The sequence below is a fragment of the Lactuca serriola genome, chromosome 6 (genome assembly GCF_051521515.1).
Source record: "Lactuca serriola cultivar US96UC23 chromosome 6, Lser_US96UC23_V15, whole genome shotgun sequence".
Lineage (NCBI taxonomy): Eukaryota > Viridiplantae > Streptophyta > Magnoliopsida > Asterales > Asteraceae > Lactuca > Lactuca serriola.
In genome coordinates, this window is record NC_136413.1 from 162,934,908 (window position 1) to 162,951,423 (window position 16,516).

A 16,516-nucleotide genomic window follows, 5' to 3' on the forward strand; every position below is an offset into this window, starting at 1 on the left:
ATTGACATATTTTATATGTTTTACTACTTACATAGCCTACTTTTGGTCCCATTTATAGGTTGTCGAATTCATATGTTAGTATTTTCGTGTATCCATGCTTATGTCTTACCATACACTTTGACTTAATGCTACTCCTTTATTTTCCCTATTTGCATGTTATCGATTATGCCCATGCCTGAGGTTTTATATATGACGTAGTCATTTTTGGAGACATAAATGCTAACATCTACAATGATGAGTCTAGAACAATAAACCATGTGGTTCTGTAACATCTTGTTTTGAATTGTTCCGTTTTTAGGATGAAGATCAAGGACCGAGTATTATCAGGCTTCAGATCCTTGAGGAATTAGGTTTTGGACCCAGTTAGAGTTGGTTAATTTCTCGGGTATTCAGTTTGAGTTTTTGGGTCAAAGGGGTATTTCGGTAATTTCTCAGCTCAGGCTTTTATGGAAAGTAAATTTTAATTCGGGATATGTTATGGAGAGTATGAACTGATAATAGTGTTGAGTGTCCCAATACCTTTCTATGGATATATAAATGGTCGAAACCGGGGTTATATCGAGTAAGTTATAGCCTTCGGAAGAATTAGGATTTTGGGGGAAAAACCCTAGTATGTGGGGCATACCATGGTGGTACGCAGGGCGTACCGAGGAAAAGGATTTACGCGAGGCGTAGTTGGGAGGAATGTGGGGCGTAGAGGTTTGCATGGTTGCGGATGGTTTGTGAGTACGTTGTGCGTACTAAGGGGTACACGGGGCATACTCCCTTCAGAGTAAAACCCTGATTTCATGTCTTGTACCCTATTTAAACAACCATATGTCATTAAAACCTAACCCTAATCAGCCTCCATAGCCTATTTCGTCTTAAAACCCTAGTTTTGCAAGGAAGTGTGATATTTGAGCTTAAAAGTGTGTTTGGTGGTCTTTGTAAAGGATGTTCAAGAAAAAGAAGGTGGTATTCAAGTTTGAATCATGGAAGGAGCTTTTGGATCTTGCATCTAGAGACTCTTGGAGAGCTTTTGAAGGTAAAAAACTTACATCTTGCCTATCCTCCCTGTTAGTTGAGTTAGGGTTTTCTAGAGTCCATTTGTGAGTCCATAAATCATCTCTTGTTAGTTTGGGCAACTTCGGAGGTTAAGAAGGCTAGATTTGGGACTCTTGGACTTGTTTATTGCATAAAAATGCAAACTTGATGTCTTCTATAGTTTCATGCATGAGTTAAGACCTTTGGAAAGGTCTTAAAGAGGAAGAATGAGTTGTTGGGATTTTTCATAGCATGCAAAGGCGTAAAGTAGCCAAATTTATGCCTTAGAATCATTTAATCGACCAAGATCTGGAATTTGAGTGTTGAGCCTGCATGCATGATATGTGCATATTTAGTTAAAAAATTCATGCATTATCTTAATACTTTTTGTTGATTTTATCTCAAATATTGGACAAAAGGTGCTTAATTAGTTTGAAATTTCATTTTCATTTACAAAGAGAAGCTCAGGAAGAAAAAGGAATCGGAATTGGCGATTGGAAGCTTGGATCTTGGATTTTGAAGAAAGAAGGTTGTTGCTGGATAGCTTGACCCATCGTCAATATTTTTGTCATATCTCATGACTCGTAACTCCGATTGATTAGATTCAAAATGTTCTGAAAACTAGACACAATTTTGGACTACTTTCGTGTTTTGTGAAAATGTTGATTCCAAACACAACTTGACGAGTTGAGATGAAAATTCCCAACGAATTCGTGACTTGAGGTACACACGATTTAAGTGGGAAACTCAGCGTGTTTTTCCATAAAAATCAACGAGTTGGATCTTTTTTTTTTCACAATCTATATAAAGAACGTCTGCATTCGAAACCCTAATGGATTTTGGAGGCTCTTGGCGACTTTTGAAGATCAGAAGGGTTCTTGGGAGCTTTGGTTTTCGAGAATTCAACCTAGAAGTCAATTTTGAAGAGATCAAAGGCAAACAACCATTACTTTTATCTTAATATTTTGTGTGAACCATGTTTGAATCATTAGATTTCGATTTTATGACGATATTTGCTGTAGTTATGAACTAAAAGTTTCATACTTTTGTTTAGATGTAGATGATCTTATGAATATGGTTTGATTGAGTGGTTTGGATTAATTTGATTTGATTATTTATCTTGTTAAGCTTGTTAAAAGATCCTTGCATGTTAATGATAATTACTTTCTATTAATAATCAAGTTTATTGAGTTGTATGAATATCTTCTTAATTGCTTGAATCATATATTTTTGTGAATACAAGATTGTATGCCTGGTATTAGTGAACAAGAACCTAGGGTTAACTAGAAAATAAATAAATTAATGTGTGAGCATGTGTGACGAACAACCACATATGAGTTTATTGAATTAACAAATTTAGTTAACTAATATTACAAGTCTTACTTGATTCGAAATGAACACTAGGAAACTTGTTAGTTTAATTAATTGGTCACTGTTTGAATTGAATTGTTTTCTAAAGGATTAGTAATAGTGAACATGAATCTAATCACATTAGAAATCAGTAATCATTGATATATTAATCCATTGCACTTGCCATGAAATCAACCATAGGAATAAGTGAATTAAAATCTAAATAGAAGTCTGTTTATCTTATTGAATCTAGTTTTCTTTTGTTCCCTTTAGTTGTTAATTGTCTTTTGTTTAAGTGTTATTTGATTGCTTGAGTTTTTAGTCTTGTAAAACTAGAGAAAACCCCCTTTTATTACTTGTTCTTATTTAGGTAATTCTAGTATTTATTTTAATTGTTACCGTTCCCTGTGTTCGATACCCTATTTTCTTGAACTATATTGCTAATCGATAGATACATTGCCTTACGTGTGTTTATTTTGTGTCCAAATTAGTAGGATTAAAAATAATACTATTTCACACGTATCAAGTTTTGGCACCGCTGCCGGGGAATGGTTGTAATAGTTAATTTTATTTGCTAGTATTATCGATCCTTTGTGTGAGATTTATCTCATATAAAGTTACAAGTTTTTTTGTTTTTATATTTATTATTATGTATTTTTCAAATCTCGATGCTCTTGATGCTTTTCTTGAGGAAGTAGTATAGGAATTTGAACAAGAAGATGAGGAGTATGACGCAGATGATGATTTGAATAAATTTGGAAGATGGTTAGATAACATCTTGCCTAATAAACAAGAGTAATCTAAGTTACAAGAGTTAAAGCTACAAGCTGAAGAATTTAATCCAGAAAGAGATTTGGAGGAGCAGGAAAGATTGCTACCAAAGGGGTCAGATGAAGAACAAGAACAAGTTAAGTTGCAGGAACCAAGCCATGGTTTGACCATTACCACGACGTGGCCCCCTATTCTTCCGGTTTGTGTTTTGAAGCATGGGGTGACGATTACAACTTTGGAAAATGTTTTGAGGCATGATCCATATCTGATTAGTATCCAACCGGTTCCAACCCTTGTCAAAAATCTTGGGTTTTATGAATTCAAGCTCATTTGGACAATTGTAAAAGCAAAGAGCCAAATTTTACGAAATGGTCCAAAAACAATATTTAATGCAATGTATGGATTGGCATTGAGTTTATTAAGTTGGGAGTCCAACTCTAGACTCGCACAAAAATAAGTGCTTGCGAGAGGCAACACGTCATTTGAATTTGCTTTTCTTTTTCATTTTTCTAACTTCTAGTAATTAGGGTAAATTAGGAATTTTAAGTTTGATGCTTTTTTCCTTGTTATTAAGTAGTTGTAAGTTTTTGATCTTGCAGAAGTTAGGGTGAGAGTTGATCTAATAGTTAAAAGCATGATGGCAATTAAAGTGAGGGGTCGAGTCGTTTACGAGAAGATTAGAATATTTGAGTGAAACTATGAGTCCGATGTTTGTTATGGCTAAAAAGGAGTCTCGTCACTGAAGAAAATGAGGGGGTATGTTAACTAAATACCCTCCACATAAAAAACAGAACTGAAGCAGAAAAGAAAAGTTGCCCACACAAAGAAGAAAACTCGTCACGTGCACACATATAACTCGACAAGTCCCAGTGAGAATTCATGATTTCTTCCAGTATAGCGATTCAACTCGGTGAGTCTCCATATAAAACTCAACGAGTTGCTCATTCTTTTATCTTTGAGTCGATGATTTGATTCCATTCGACGCGGGCAATTGGCTATATTTTTTAAGTCCATTTTTGAAGTTTTCCAAGAAGCTTTTTCCTCTATATTTGGAGCTGTATCACACGAGACTTATGACACCCAAGGCGTGGATGAGCTGTTCCCATGCCAAAGTTAGCTGAAAATGGAGCTTAAAAAGAAGAATATCAACCTCACAACTACTATCCTAGGGGAGTTTGTTCCAATTCTCTCTTTACTTTTATGTTCTTTATCATGAATAACATGCAATGGGGACATTACATGAATTAAGTGTGGGGTACGGGGTTGATTACATTAGTTACATTAGAATCCTAGGTATAATTTTAAAAAATTTTACACAAAAAATTGCTAGTGTTAATTTAGAAAATTTTGGTAAAATCAATTAGGATTCCATGCTAGTATTGTCCTTGATGATTCTTTTAGAACCTAAATGTTTAGTCGAGCCTATACACGTTATAATGCATTTGTGTTCCCCTTTATTCTAGTGAAATTATGGAACAAAAACACAAACTTGCTTAGTTTGAGGGACGCAACATGTTTAGCATCGTGTACCAGAAATGTATGCAGGAAAGCTTAAGTAGTCATTGCACACTAAGACTAATACCTTTAATCAATAATGGATGAAGTTAAATCCCCTTGCGTAAGCATATGTTTTTCTAGGTTTTTAGTTTTGAGAGAATAAAAAATGAGTTGTTGTAATACCCAAAAATTTCATGCCAAATTAAAACTTTTTCAAAACATTTAAAAACTATTCATCATTACAAAGGTTGTTTTCAAAATAGTAATTATCAGAGTATCCCAGTATCAATCCATAAAATCATGACAGATATTAGTTTTTCCCAGAAACATAAACAAATCATGAGGATTGGTACGATCAAGCCTTTGCCTTCCCTCGATCACCAGAAGTACCTGAAACAATAAACTGGAATTGTAAGCCCGAAAGCTTAGTGAGCTACCCCAAAATACCAACTCCATACCAATATAATCAAAACATATAACAATACAGAACAACATGCATAATGAGCCTTCAGCCTGACTGGACCGCCTTGCAGGGCCTACAACCTATCTGGACCACTCTCGAGCCTTCAGCATGACTAGACTGCCTCGCAAGGCCTACAGCCTATCCAGACCGCTCACCGGGTATGTTGTCCTACATCACAAAGCAGGATGTAATCAATAAACATATCATGCCATAACCAAATACAATCCATAAAGGGTCGGCCTTGATACCTTAGACCCTGTTAATATAGTGAGGATAACTCACCTCCCAATTGTCGACTCGTAAGATAAGCTCGAACTCCCAGATCACTGCCACAGAATCTATCACCTATATTCATTGTAAACCATACTTGTAAGTTTCCAATATTTCCAAAGTGTCCTACAAAAGTCATCTGGTTAACCCATTGTCAAATTCAAAGTCATCTGTCAAGGTCAACAGTCCATGTTGACCTCAACTCGTCGAGTACCCTCAGTTACTCGCCGAGTTCCTTGCATAACTCGCCAACTCGCCGAGTCACCTGAGTGACTCGTCGAGTTCCTATTGTCAGTGGCCGCAACTCCTTGGACAACTCAGAGAGTTTTCCCCATACAAATCGCAGCGTTCATACGTGTCCAAAGATTGAGAAAACCCTAGCCGACTCGCCGAGTCATCAACTGACTTGCCGAGCCCACAACAATCTTCATCGGGCTCGTCGAGTTGTTCATCCAACTTGTCGAGTTCATGAGCATCTTCATATGACTCGCCGAGTCGACCTTGCGACTCGCCGAGTCCCTTCAATCATTCATCCATATAGATGCTTTTTAATCCATGCAAAGGTTCCAGATTACAGATCCAACCTCCTTATGCATGCTTATGATGTAAAGTTGCAAAATTTATGTGCATGCAAGGCTTTAAAGCCCTTAAATGACAAAACTAAGCTTACAATGAAGTCTCACACTTGAGGGAAGACTCATACTAGGCAAGGCTGATAACTTTATCAATGAGTGGTCAAAAGGAGTCCAGATCTGAAGTTACAACTTCAGATCATAGCTCAAACAAAAAAAGCCTTTCATAAAACCCATCCAAAAGAGATTTTTGATGAACATGAGCCTAGGAAAATAGTCTAATACCTTCAAGAGAATGTCCACTGATGTAGATCTTGAATCCCACGAGTTCTTGTTTCTACTTGCTTGATCTCCCCATGTGTTTCCTCCTCTAAAACTCTTCCTCTAAGCTTATACACACCAAAAGAACACACACTCGATTTAGGGTTTGAGAGGGACAAGAAGCAGTAAAGGGGAGGCTAATGATCCTTTAAATATGGTGAAATACCCCAAAATCTAGGGTTTCATTTGCCAGCTCCTACTCGTTGAGTCCGCTCTTGGACTCGGCGAGTAGATCATTAAAACACGCGGACCAACCCGCTACTACTCGATGAGTAAGGCGGCAAACTCGTTAAGTAGACCCAAAAACCAAAAAGATTCATACACAAATCAATACATGAGAATCAGGGCGTTACAGTTATCAAAAAAAGGAGAAAAAAAGAGTGATGAAATGTTCGAATAAAGAATCTACAAAGCTATGAAGACAAAGAAGAAATTATTGAAGATTCAAGGCAAAAAGTTATCAAGTTATCAAATCTTTTACTTTTATTGTAATTTTCTTTTCTAGGTTATTTTATCATATGTGTGCTTGGGGATTTAACCAAAAATGACTTGAGTTTAAGAATGTTTTCTGGGGATGAATTCGGAGGGAAGCATAAAATGAGCGTTGTTCAAAAGAAGTGGACGAGTCTTTATGAGGATTGTAAGTATTTAGGATTAGGGGGGTCCTTAGGAAAAATTTTAGACACAAATGCATGCGTTGTAGTTTTAGCATAATGGTTGGGTTTGATTGGGATTATCTTATGTGATACTAGTGTGCTAAAATTTAGTTTTGCTTATGGGCAAGCAAAAGTCAGGTGTAGGGTATTTTGATATGGGCATATTTAGTTATAAAATTCATGCATTATCTTAATAATTTTCGTTGGTTTTAGGACAAAAGATTCTTAAGTAGTTTGAAATTTCATTTTCAGTAACAAGGAGAACCTCGGGAAGAAAAAGGAAGTGGAAGTGGCGATTGGAAGCTTGGATCTTGGATTTTGAAGAAAGAAGGATGTTGCTAGACAGCTTGACCCCTCGTCAATGTTTTAGCCGTATCTCATGACCCGTAACTCCGACTGATGAGATTCAAAATGTTCTGAAAACTAGACACAATTTCAGACGACTTTCGTGTTTTGAGAAAATGTTGATTCCAAACACAACTCAACGAGTTGGTCAATCAACTCGACGAGTTGAGATGAAAATTCCCGACAAATTCGTGACTTGCCGTACACACGATTTAAGTGAGAAACTCGACATGTTTTTCCATAAAACTCAACGATTTGGAGCTGTTTTTCACAATCTATGTAAAGAACGTTTTCATTCGAAACCCTAATAGATTCTGGAGGCTTTTAGCGAGTTTTGAAGATCAGTTAGGAGCTTTGGTTTTCGAGAATTCAACCTAGAAGTCAATTTTGAAGAGATCAAAGGCAAACAACCATTACTTTTATCTTAATATTTTGTGTGAACCATGTTTGAATCACTAGATTTCGATTTTATGATGATATTTGATGTAGTTATGAGCTAAAAGTTTCATACTTTTGTTAGATGTAGATGATCTTATGAATATGGTTTGATTGAGTGATTTGGATTAATTTGATTTGATTATTTATCTTGTTAAGCTTGTTAAAAGATCCTTGCATGTTAATGATAATTATTTTCTATTAATAATCAAGTTTATTGAGTTGTATGAATATCTTCTTAATTGCTTGAATCATATATTTTTGTGAAAACAATATTGTATGCCTAGTATTAGTAAACATGAACATAGGGTTAACTAGAAAATAACTAAATTAATGTGTGAGCATGTGTGATGAACAACCACATATGAGTTGATTGAATTGACAAATTTAGTTAACTAATATTACAAGTCTTACTTGATTCGACATGAACACTAGGAAACTTGTTAGTTTAATTAATTGGTCACTGTTTGAATTGACTTGTTTGCTAAAGGATTAGTAATAGTGAACATGAATCTAATCACATTAGGAATCGGTAATCATTGATATATTAATCCATTGCGTTTGTCATGAAATCAACCATAGGAGTAAGTGAATTGAAATCTAAATAGAAGTCTGTTTATCTTATTGAATCTGGTTGTCTTTTGTTCCCTTTAGTTGTTAATTGTCTTTTGTTTAAGTGTTATTTGATTGCTTAAGTTTTTAGTCTTGTAAAACTAGAGAAAACCCCTTTTTATTACTTGTTCTTATTTAGATAATTCTAGTATTTATTTTAATCATTACCGTTCCATGTGTTCGATATCCTTCTTGCTTGAACTATATTGCTAATCAACAGGTACATTGCCTCACGTGTGTTTATTTTGTGTCTAAATTAGTAGGATTAAAACTAGTAATATTTCACACGTATCAATGTATTAAGCACTTAATGGATTTTGTGCATGAGTTGTTTGTATGTTGGTCGTATTATGTAGTATGTTGCGCGTACAACCCTTTTGTCCAGTACGCTACGAGTATAGAAGAGGTACGCTGGGCGTACGCTCTCAGGAAGACTTGGGCCTTAGTGGACTTCGGACCTTTGGGCCCTAATAGTTTTGGGCCTGGACTTGCTAGTGTTTGGACCTGAAAGCATCTTTGGACCAATGTTGATATGGTTAGGCCTAGTTGGGCCTTATGGCCTAATATAGAAATAGACTTCGCATTTGTGGGCCTCGGGTTGGTCTATTTCTTGGACTAAGTTGTTGTGGACCTTAATGGGCCAATTGGAAACATGTTTATGGACTAATGTAATTATTGGGCTTTAGGAAAAGGTCCATTGGAAAGGCCTGGGCCCAATTTGGAAAATTAGGCCATAAGTGGGCCATATTTAGACTTTGATGATTATGAGATATTGGACCATCGGAATACCAAGTGTTTGCACCAGAGTAAATGATTGGGACCTAAGGTAAGACCATGTAGAGGTTTGGGCCCAATTTGGAAAATTGGGTCATTGGTTGATTAATTGGCCTTTGGGCCTTTCAGATTATAGTTTGGGCCATAGTTTTGGACAGGGATAGGTCAGGGGTAAAATGGTTTTTTTACCTCGGGTATGAAGTTAAAGTTATGGATTAGAACCCAATTGCTAATTGGGTGTCTTTTAGTATTGTTAGCTCGGGAAGTTGTCAGGGCAACAACTAAGGATTTCTTTCAGAAAACTTCTACATTCGAGGTGAGTCTCCTCACTATATCTTTGTTCCATAATTTGTTCCATGTGCTAACCCAATACCTGTAAAAGTGAACAAGTGTTGTAACTTTTGATTTTGTTGAGTTGCGTTAGGGAATGGATAAAAACCTTGTTTTACGTGTTATATATCTTTGTGGGGTTAATGTCAAGTTATCTCAAGACCCGACAGGTACACCTTCGACTGTATGACATAATGAGGTTAATTGGATTGAATATGTTTGTTTTGTTTTATTTATTGCATTAATGTTTGAAAAAAAAAATCTTTTTGTACATATTTTATTTTTATTAGTTCTTCTTTTATTGCATGCATGCACTCTTAATTCCATTTAGTCCTTTTCGTTCCTTCCATTCTTTTCATCTTAGTTTCTTTTTAGTCACCTATCGTCTTCTCTAGGTAGATTCTCAATTTTGTTCTTTCTTGAGGACAAGAAAGGTCTAAGCTTGGGGATGTTTGATAGGTGCATTTTATGCACCTATTTTGCATGTTTATTTCCGTCTTTTTATAACATTCTACTTTATAATTCTTGCATTTAGTTGATTATTAGGGCAATTGCATATTTCATTAAGAATGTCTGGTACTTCACTATTTTTGATTTATTTTGCAGGCATTATGGAGCATGGAACGTGGAGCTTGGATGCATGGATGCATGGAGCTTGGATTCTTGGAGCTTTAGAGCATGCAGATAAGATGAACCGGTCATTCCATGGAGGAAACCATGAAGACATAACCCGAGTCATTGTTGCATTATCATCATAGAAAAGGACTACGTTTGAAATGCGGTTCTTGTCACACTGACACAGGTCGTGTTTGTCCTTTATCATCTCATATTTGAGCAACATGACTCGTGGTGAAGCTAGATTGAAGATGGAGTCAACAATGAAGTCTTTTTGGAATTTTAGAAAAAAGCATGGGCCATGCCAAAAACACATGGTCAAGACAAATGGCCATGCCAAAAACACATGGGAAAAAGGCATGGCCATGCCAAAAACGCATGGCCTTATGGCATGCACGTGAACTTTAATAAAAGACAGGAGAAGACGTCATTTGAAGAGAGAACGGTTTTGGGAGCAGTTTCTGGCGATCTAGGGCAATTTTGGGAGATTTCTCAAAGCTTTTGAGAAGACCTAATCATTGCAAACCCTTTTGATTTCATTTTAGTAAGAATTAAACATTGCAATTCCATCTTTATTCTTGTTTGATTTGTTCTTAGCCATGTGTGGCTAAGAAACCCTAGTTTCTAGTTCTTGTTCAAAACATGTTAATTGCTTGAATTGAAGCATATGATTTGATGTTCGATTTGTGATTCTATTCTAGTGATTATGTTTTTGTTTAAACTAGAATCCTTGAATTTGATTTGTGTTTAATTGGCCACTTTCATGAATTGAATTTTTGTGCAGTTAATTAACTTTTAGGGCACCTAATCGTTCTACTGAGTTAATAGTAAGTTTTCTTATTGTAAAACATATATCACATGTTTTCATACTTCCGAGCGTATGAGAAGAAATGAACATTGTTGGGAAGCTTCTACAAAACTTAATGCAATTTTTCAGTACAATCTAAGAGCATGTTTAGGTTGAATTAGTAAAGCTAGGTCTAGCCAAAGAGCGCGTTTTGGTTAGATAATTTGGAAAGCGAGAGGTATTAGAGCGTGTTAATATCTTTCAGTACCAACTTAGAATAACAATCACAAATTACATCAAGTCATAATCAGGTTAAATGACAACATTGAGAACTAGAACTGGAAGCACTTTTACAACTTGTTTACAAATCTATTTCATTTTCTACGTGTTTCAAAGTTGATTGTTATTTTTTTTATTTGACTTTTGCAAACAAAACCCCCATTTGTGACCAAAGTACCTTGTGCAAAAAGGTATAGACTTTTGTCCCGTGTCTCTGTGGTTCGACCTTGCTTGCCTTGTACTACTTTTTAGTGCATTAAAATAGTGTATTTTGGAGTATATCGTACCCCTATTATTTGTTGGGTCTGACACACCTAACAACCCCGGGGGGGGGAGCCCGTGACACTTGGATATCAGACCATGTGGGGGATCCCATGACGCTCCAGGTAAAGACCATGGGGGAGCCCATGACACTTGGTTATCAGACAATGTGGGGGAGCCCATAATATTCCAGGTCAAGACCATGGGGGAGCCCATGACAACTCTATGTATGTTGCATGATATTCTGTGGTTGTATGCTATATGGTATTTTGGGGATCTCACTAAGCTTTGTGCTTACGGTTTTCAGTTTATGTTTCAGGTACTCTGGTTTTCAATTGGAAGAGCCCGGGATGATTGCAGAGCACACACCACATGTTTCCGTTTTCTATGAAATACTCTGATTGACAATGCTATGTTAAAAATTAATTTACCTTGGTTTTTATGGGAAAGACCTGTACTAACGATTTATTAATCTATAAATAAAAAAATTTAAGTCGTGATTTTGGGGGGTTACAGGTTCCCTGAACAATAAACCACATAGTTTCCTAACTTGGTTCAATCAGTCTGGTTCACGATAACCCGGGTTTAACCAGAATAATAAGTGATCCACCATATATACAAATTGACGGTGAAAAGTAATGAGACCAAATTGATCATTCCTTAATTTTTTTTTTGGACTAAAACCACCAACTTATAGTTGGAGTAAGATCTAAACCATGCCTCAAACAAGCTTAATGTGTTAAAGAAAAAAAAAACATCTATTTCTAATAGAAATACCACTCACTACTTTCTTTTTGAAGTCGATATAAGACTCATTCTTTTTGAAGTCGATATAAGACTCATTTATGCCACCATATCTGCCTACCAAATATAATATGTCTTTTATTGTTTATAGTTTATACCTATGATTTTTATTATTTTTTATTGTCAAACACATTAAAATAGTGTTTTTAAAATATTTAAGTGAATTCTGTTATAAATAATTACTTGTACATATTTAAAAGGGATAATGACTTGAAAGGGTAACGAACTTTCGACTTTTGTCACATTTAGTCACTAAACTTTTTTTCGTTGTCTATTTGCCACTAAACTATTGAAACTGTTCACATTTTACCCTTATGACCGGCTGTTACCGGTCATAAGGGTAAAATGTGAACAGTTTCAATAGTTTAGTGGCAAATAGATAATGAAAAAAAGTTTAGTGACTAAATGTGAACAAAATCGAAAGTTCGTTTCCCTCTAAAAAGTTCAATGACTAAATGTGAACAAACTTCCTATTGTATTATGTTTTAGCAAAATTATTTATTTTTGTTTAATTGTAGCAACATTTGTTGATGAAGAAATCTATGAAATAAAAAAACAAAATGTAACATCCGGATTTCCAGGTATCATCATTTAAGTATTTTTCTTTTGAGTTAAGAAGAGAGACTCGACGAGTTGACGCCTCAACTCGTCGAGTAAGGTCGCGACTGATGACTCGGATTAATGAATGGACTCAACGAGTCGGTGAGGCGACTCGACGAGTCCACGTTGTTGGCAGAAACCCTAAATCTTTGGGCCCGAGCCATATTTAAAGGCACTTATGGCCTTCAATTGCGACTACCATTCCCATAAGTGAGAACCCTAGCGAGCTTGAGTGTGTAGAGTGAGAGGAAGAGCTATCTTGAGCTTTTTGGTGTGATAGATCTGGACCCTTCTAGGTTCAGAGAGCCGAGAATATGAAGCTTTAGTAGAGTAAACCTTGGGGTTCGAAGTTAGGAAGCATTTATGGGATTTTTATGGTATATATAGTTACTTTCATCTTACACATAGATATGAAGTATTTTATATAAATTACGTGCTATGTGTGCATATTATTTGAATACTTGCTGTCTATGCTGGATGAACGATTTTATACATGTTTTAAAAGATTTAAACGGTATATTTATTTTATATCTACAAATATATTGCGGATGAAACATGGATAGATGAAATAGTTGGTGTATGATGAAATAAAATGATGAGAGATAGGTGATGATAGAAAGGTGGTGATAATTAGGTAAACAGATGACGATGAATATGTGATGTAGGATGAAAGGAGATACCATAACCTTAACCAGCAATGTGGCGATGTAGTCATCTACCAGAGTATAGATGACGACCACGGACTATTCTAGACAACCCAGTGGAAACACCAGCAGGCTCATAACCTGTAGGTGATGAATTACGAGTTCAGAAGATGTTGTAACTACGTATTCATGCGATGATACTCTAACCCCTTACTATGAATTACGAGTTCAAACGATGTTGTAACTACATATTCATGGGATGTCACAAATTTCGCATGTCAAACCAATGGTCATAATTCACATCAGTGAGAATGGTTCATTTTTTTGTAAAACCAAAATCAGATTGGAAATTTTGATTTTTTATTTTGGAAAATGTCAAACCATTGGTTTTTTATTTTGGTTTTAGTTTTTTGTTTTTTTTTTTTAAATATATTTTCAGGGTTTTGTTTTGTTTTTTTCTTATTTCATAGATTTCTTCATCAACAAATGTTGTTACAATTTAACAAAAATAAATAATTTGCTAAAACATAATACAAGAGGAGGTTTGTTCACATTTAGTCATTGAACTTTTTAGAGGGAAACGAACTTTCGATTTTGTTCATATTTAGTCACTAAACTTTTTTTCGTTATCTATTTGCCATTGAACTATTGAAACTGTTCACATTTTACCCTTATGACCGGCTGCCGGTCATGAGGGTAAAATGTGAACAGTTTCAATAGTTCAATGGCAAATAGATAACGAAAAAAGGTTTAGTGACTAAATGTGACAAAAGTCAAAAGTTCATTACCCTTTCAAGTCATTATCCCTATTTAAAATTTATGTGGGTCATGTGAGCTATCTCGTCCTAAGACATCTACCTCGATAATATCTAATTTTAATGGAATTGTTGTTTCTAAGAGGTGAATGACATTTAAAGATATATGAGGAACATAGTTATCAAAGAAATGGCAAAAATAATTATGATACTTAGGGGTTGTTTGGTTTATCTTTTGAGAGACCAAAAGTCATTTTAGGAAAAGTTTCAAAAAATTCATTTTCCTTATATCCAAAATCCAAAATCCAAAAGTAACTTTTAAAAATGTTTTTATCAAACATCTTTTACCTTTTATATTTTCCTAAAAAGACTTTTGGTTCTTAAAAGATAAGTCAAACACCCCCTTGTAAATCGGATATCAACTTGTAATTTGTAACGATGAGAATTTAATATTTGCAAACAATTGGTATTTCGTTTCGAATTAACACATCGTATTAGTTTTCTCAATTTTTGTCAATTGTATATATTATAGAAGTGATGAAGTATAAAGAATTAAAGAGTTTGTATATCTAATACCATGTTCGACAATATTTTCCACTAACCTTCTAATTAAATATACATGAGTAGTTCAACCTATAAGGAGACCTAACTTAATAAGGTTAAGGTTACTTAATAAGGTTAATGGGAGTGGTACAAGACTAACTGAGCTCCACCTCAGCCTTTTTATCTCTACTTCAACAATGCCAAACCTAACTAAGTCATGGGTCTAAACTGTATAATAAAACTATAAAAGATTGTACAATAATAATGTTAGATGCATACATCCAAACCGACAAAACAATGTCATGTAAATTATAAATTTATATGTATCGTTCTGAATTTTAAAAGCATTTAAGCGTCTAAACTCTAAAGTGTCAAAATAGTTCAAAGTCCAACGTCTAAACTTTTTGTAGCACGTGAAACGAAAAGAATAAAAACTAAGCAACCAAACATATAAAATGAAATGAATATACGGCGAACTATTTTTCAATGTGTCCCACTAATATGCGCCTTGAACATAAGAATAGCAATTATTATTATTATTATTAATTGCAATGCTAATATGCTATTATTAAATTTAAAATAATATTTATTAAAAATATTTTTAAAGTGCATTACTTTTTCAATGTGTCCCATTTCATAAAAGAAACATATATATAATTAATATGGTGACAATAGCAATGACGTTGGTCCTAGCGGTGTTGTTCCCAAAGATGACGTATGATGGATGTCGATCCTCAATGTAAATCCCTATTTTGCCCTCTTAAATCTTAATACAGTTTATTATGACTTTGTGTATATGGACAAAAGAATTTAAAAACTATCAATTATGCTGAAAAAGAAAATTTCCCTTTAAGAAAAAAAAAGAACACAGAATCCATAATTTGTTTGAGAACGATAAGTTATACAATCTAATTTTAAATTGAGTCGTCGATTTAAAATAAAGACAAAGATTTTTAAAATAAATCACATATATATGAGTGTTGTCTATAAAAATAAATTTTTATTCATAAAAGTATAGTATTTAATAGAGATTTTTAGTGTTTATAGCTTTATTACTATTGATTTTTTATTAATTATTTATTGTTATTAGAAAATATAGCTTATTTGATTTTTTTTATTAACCAGTTAATATACATATTTTTATGATTTGTATATTTAAGTTCTTATATTTTAATCATATTTCATTACTATTTAAATGTATTGTAATTTTAAATATATTTTATTTATTTGCTAATTAAAACATATTCATGATATCATATTATAATACCGGAAGTTGGAACACTACGATTTCTTTTACTATCTTATGTTTTTTAGGTCAAAAAGCACTTATGCATTTAATTGACTAACACTTAAGCTCCATTACTATATCATAGATTTATGTTATGAAACTGTGTTTTAAGTATGGGATAATGACTTGAAAGGGTAACGAACTTTTGACTTTTGTCACATTTAGTCACTAAACTTTTTTTCGTTATTTATTTGCCATTGAACTATTGAAACTGTTCACATTTTACCCTTATGACCGGCAAACAGCCGGTCATAAGGGTAAAATGTGAACAGTTTCAATAGTTCAATGGCAAATAGATAACGAAAAAAAGTTTAGTGACTAAATATGAACAAAATCGAAAGTTCGTTTCCCTCTAAAAAGTTCAATGACTAAATGTGAACAAACCTCCTCTTGTATTATGTTTTAGCAAATTATTTATTTTTGTTAAATTGTAACAACATTTGTTGATGAAAAAATCTATGAAATAAGAAAAAAACAAAACAAAACCCTGAAAATATATTTAAAAAAAAAACAAAAAACTA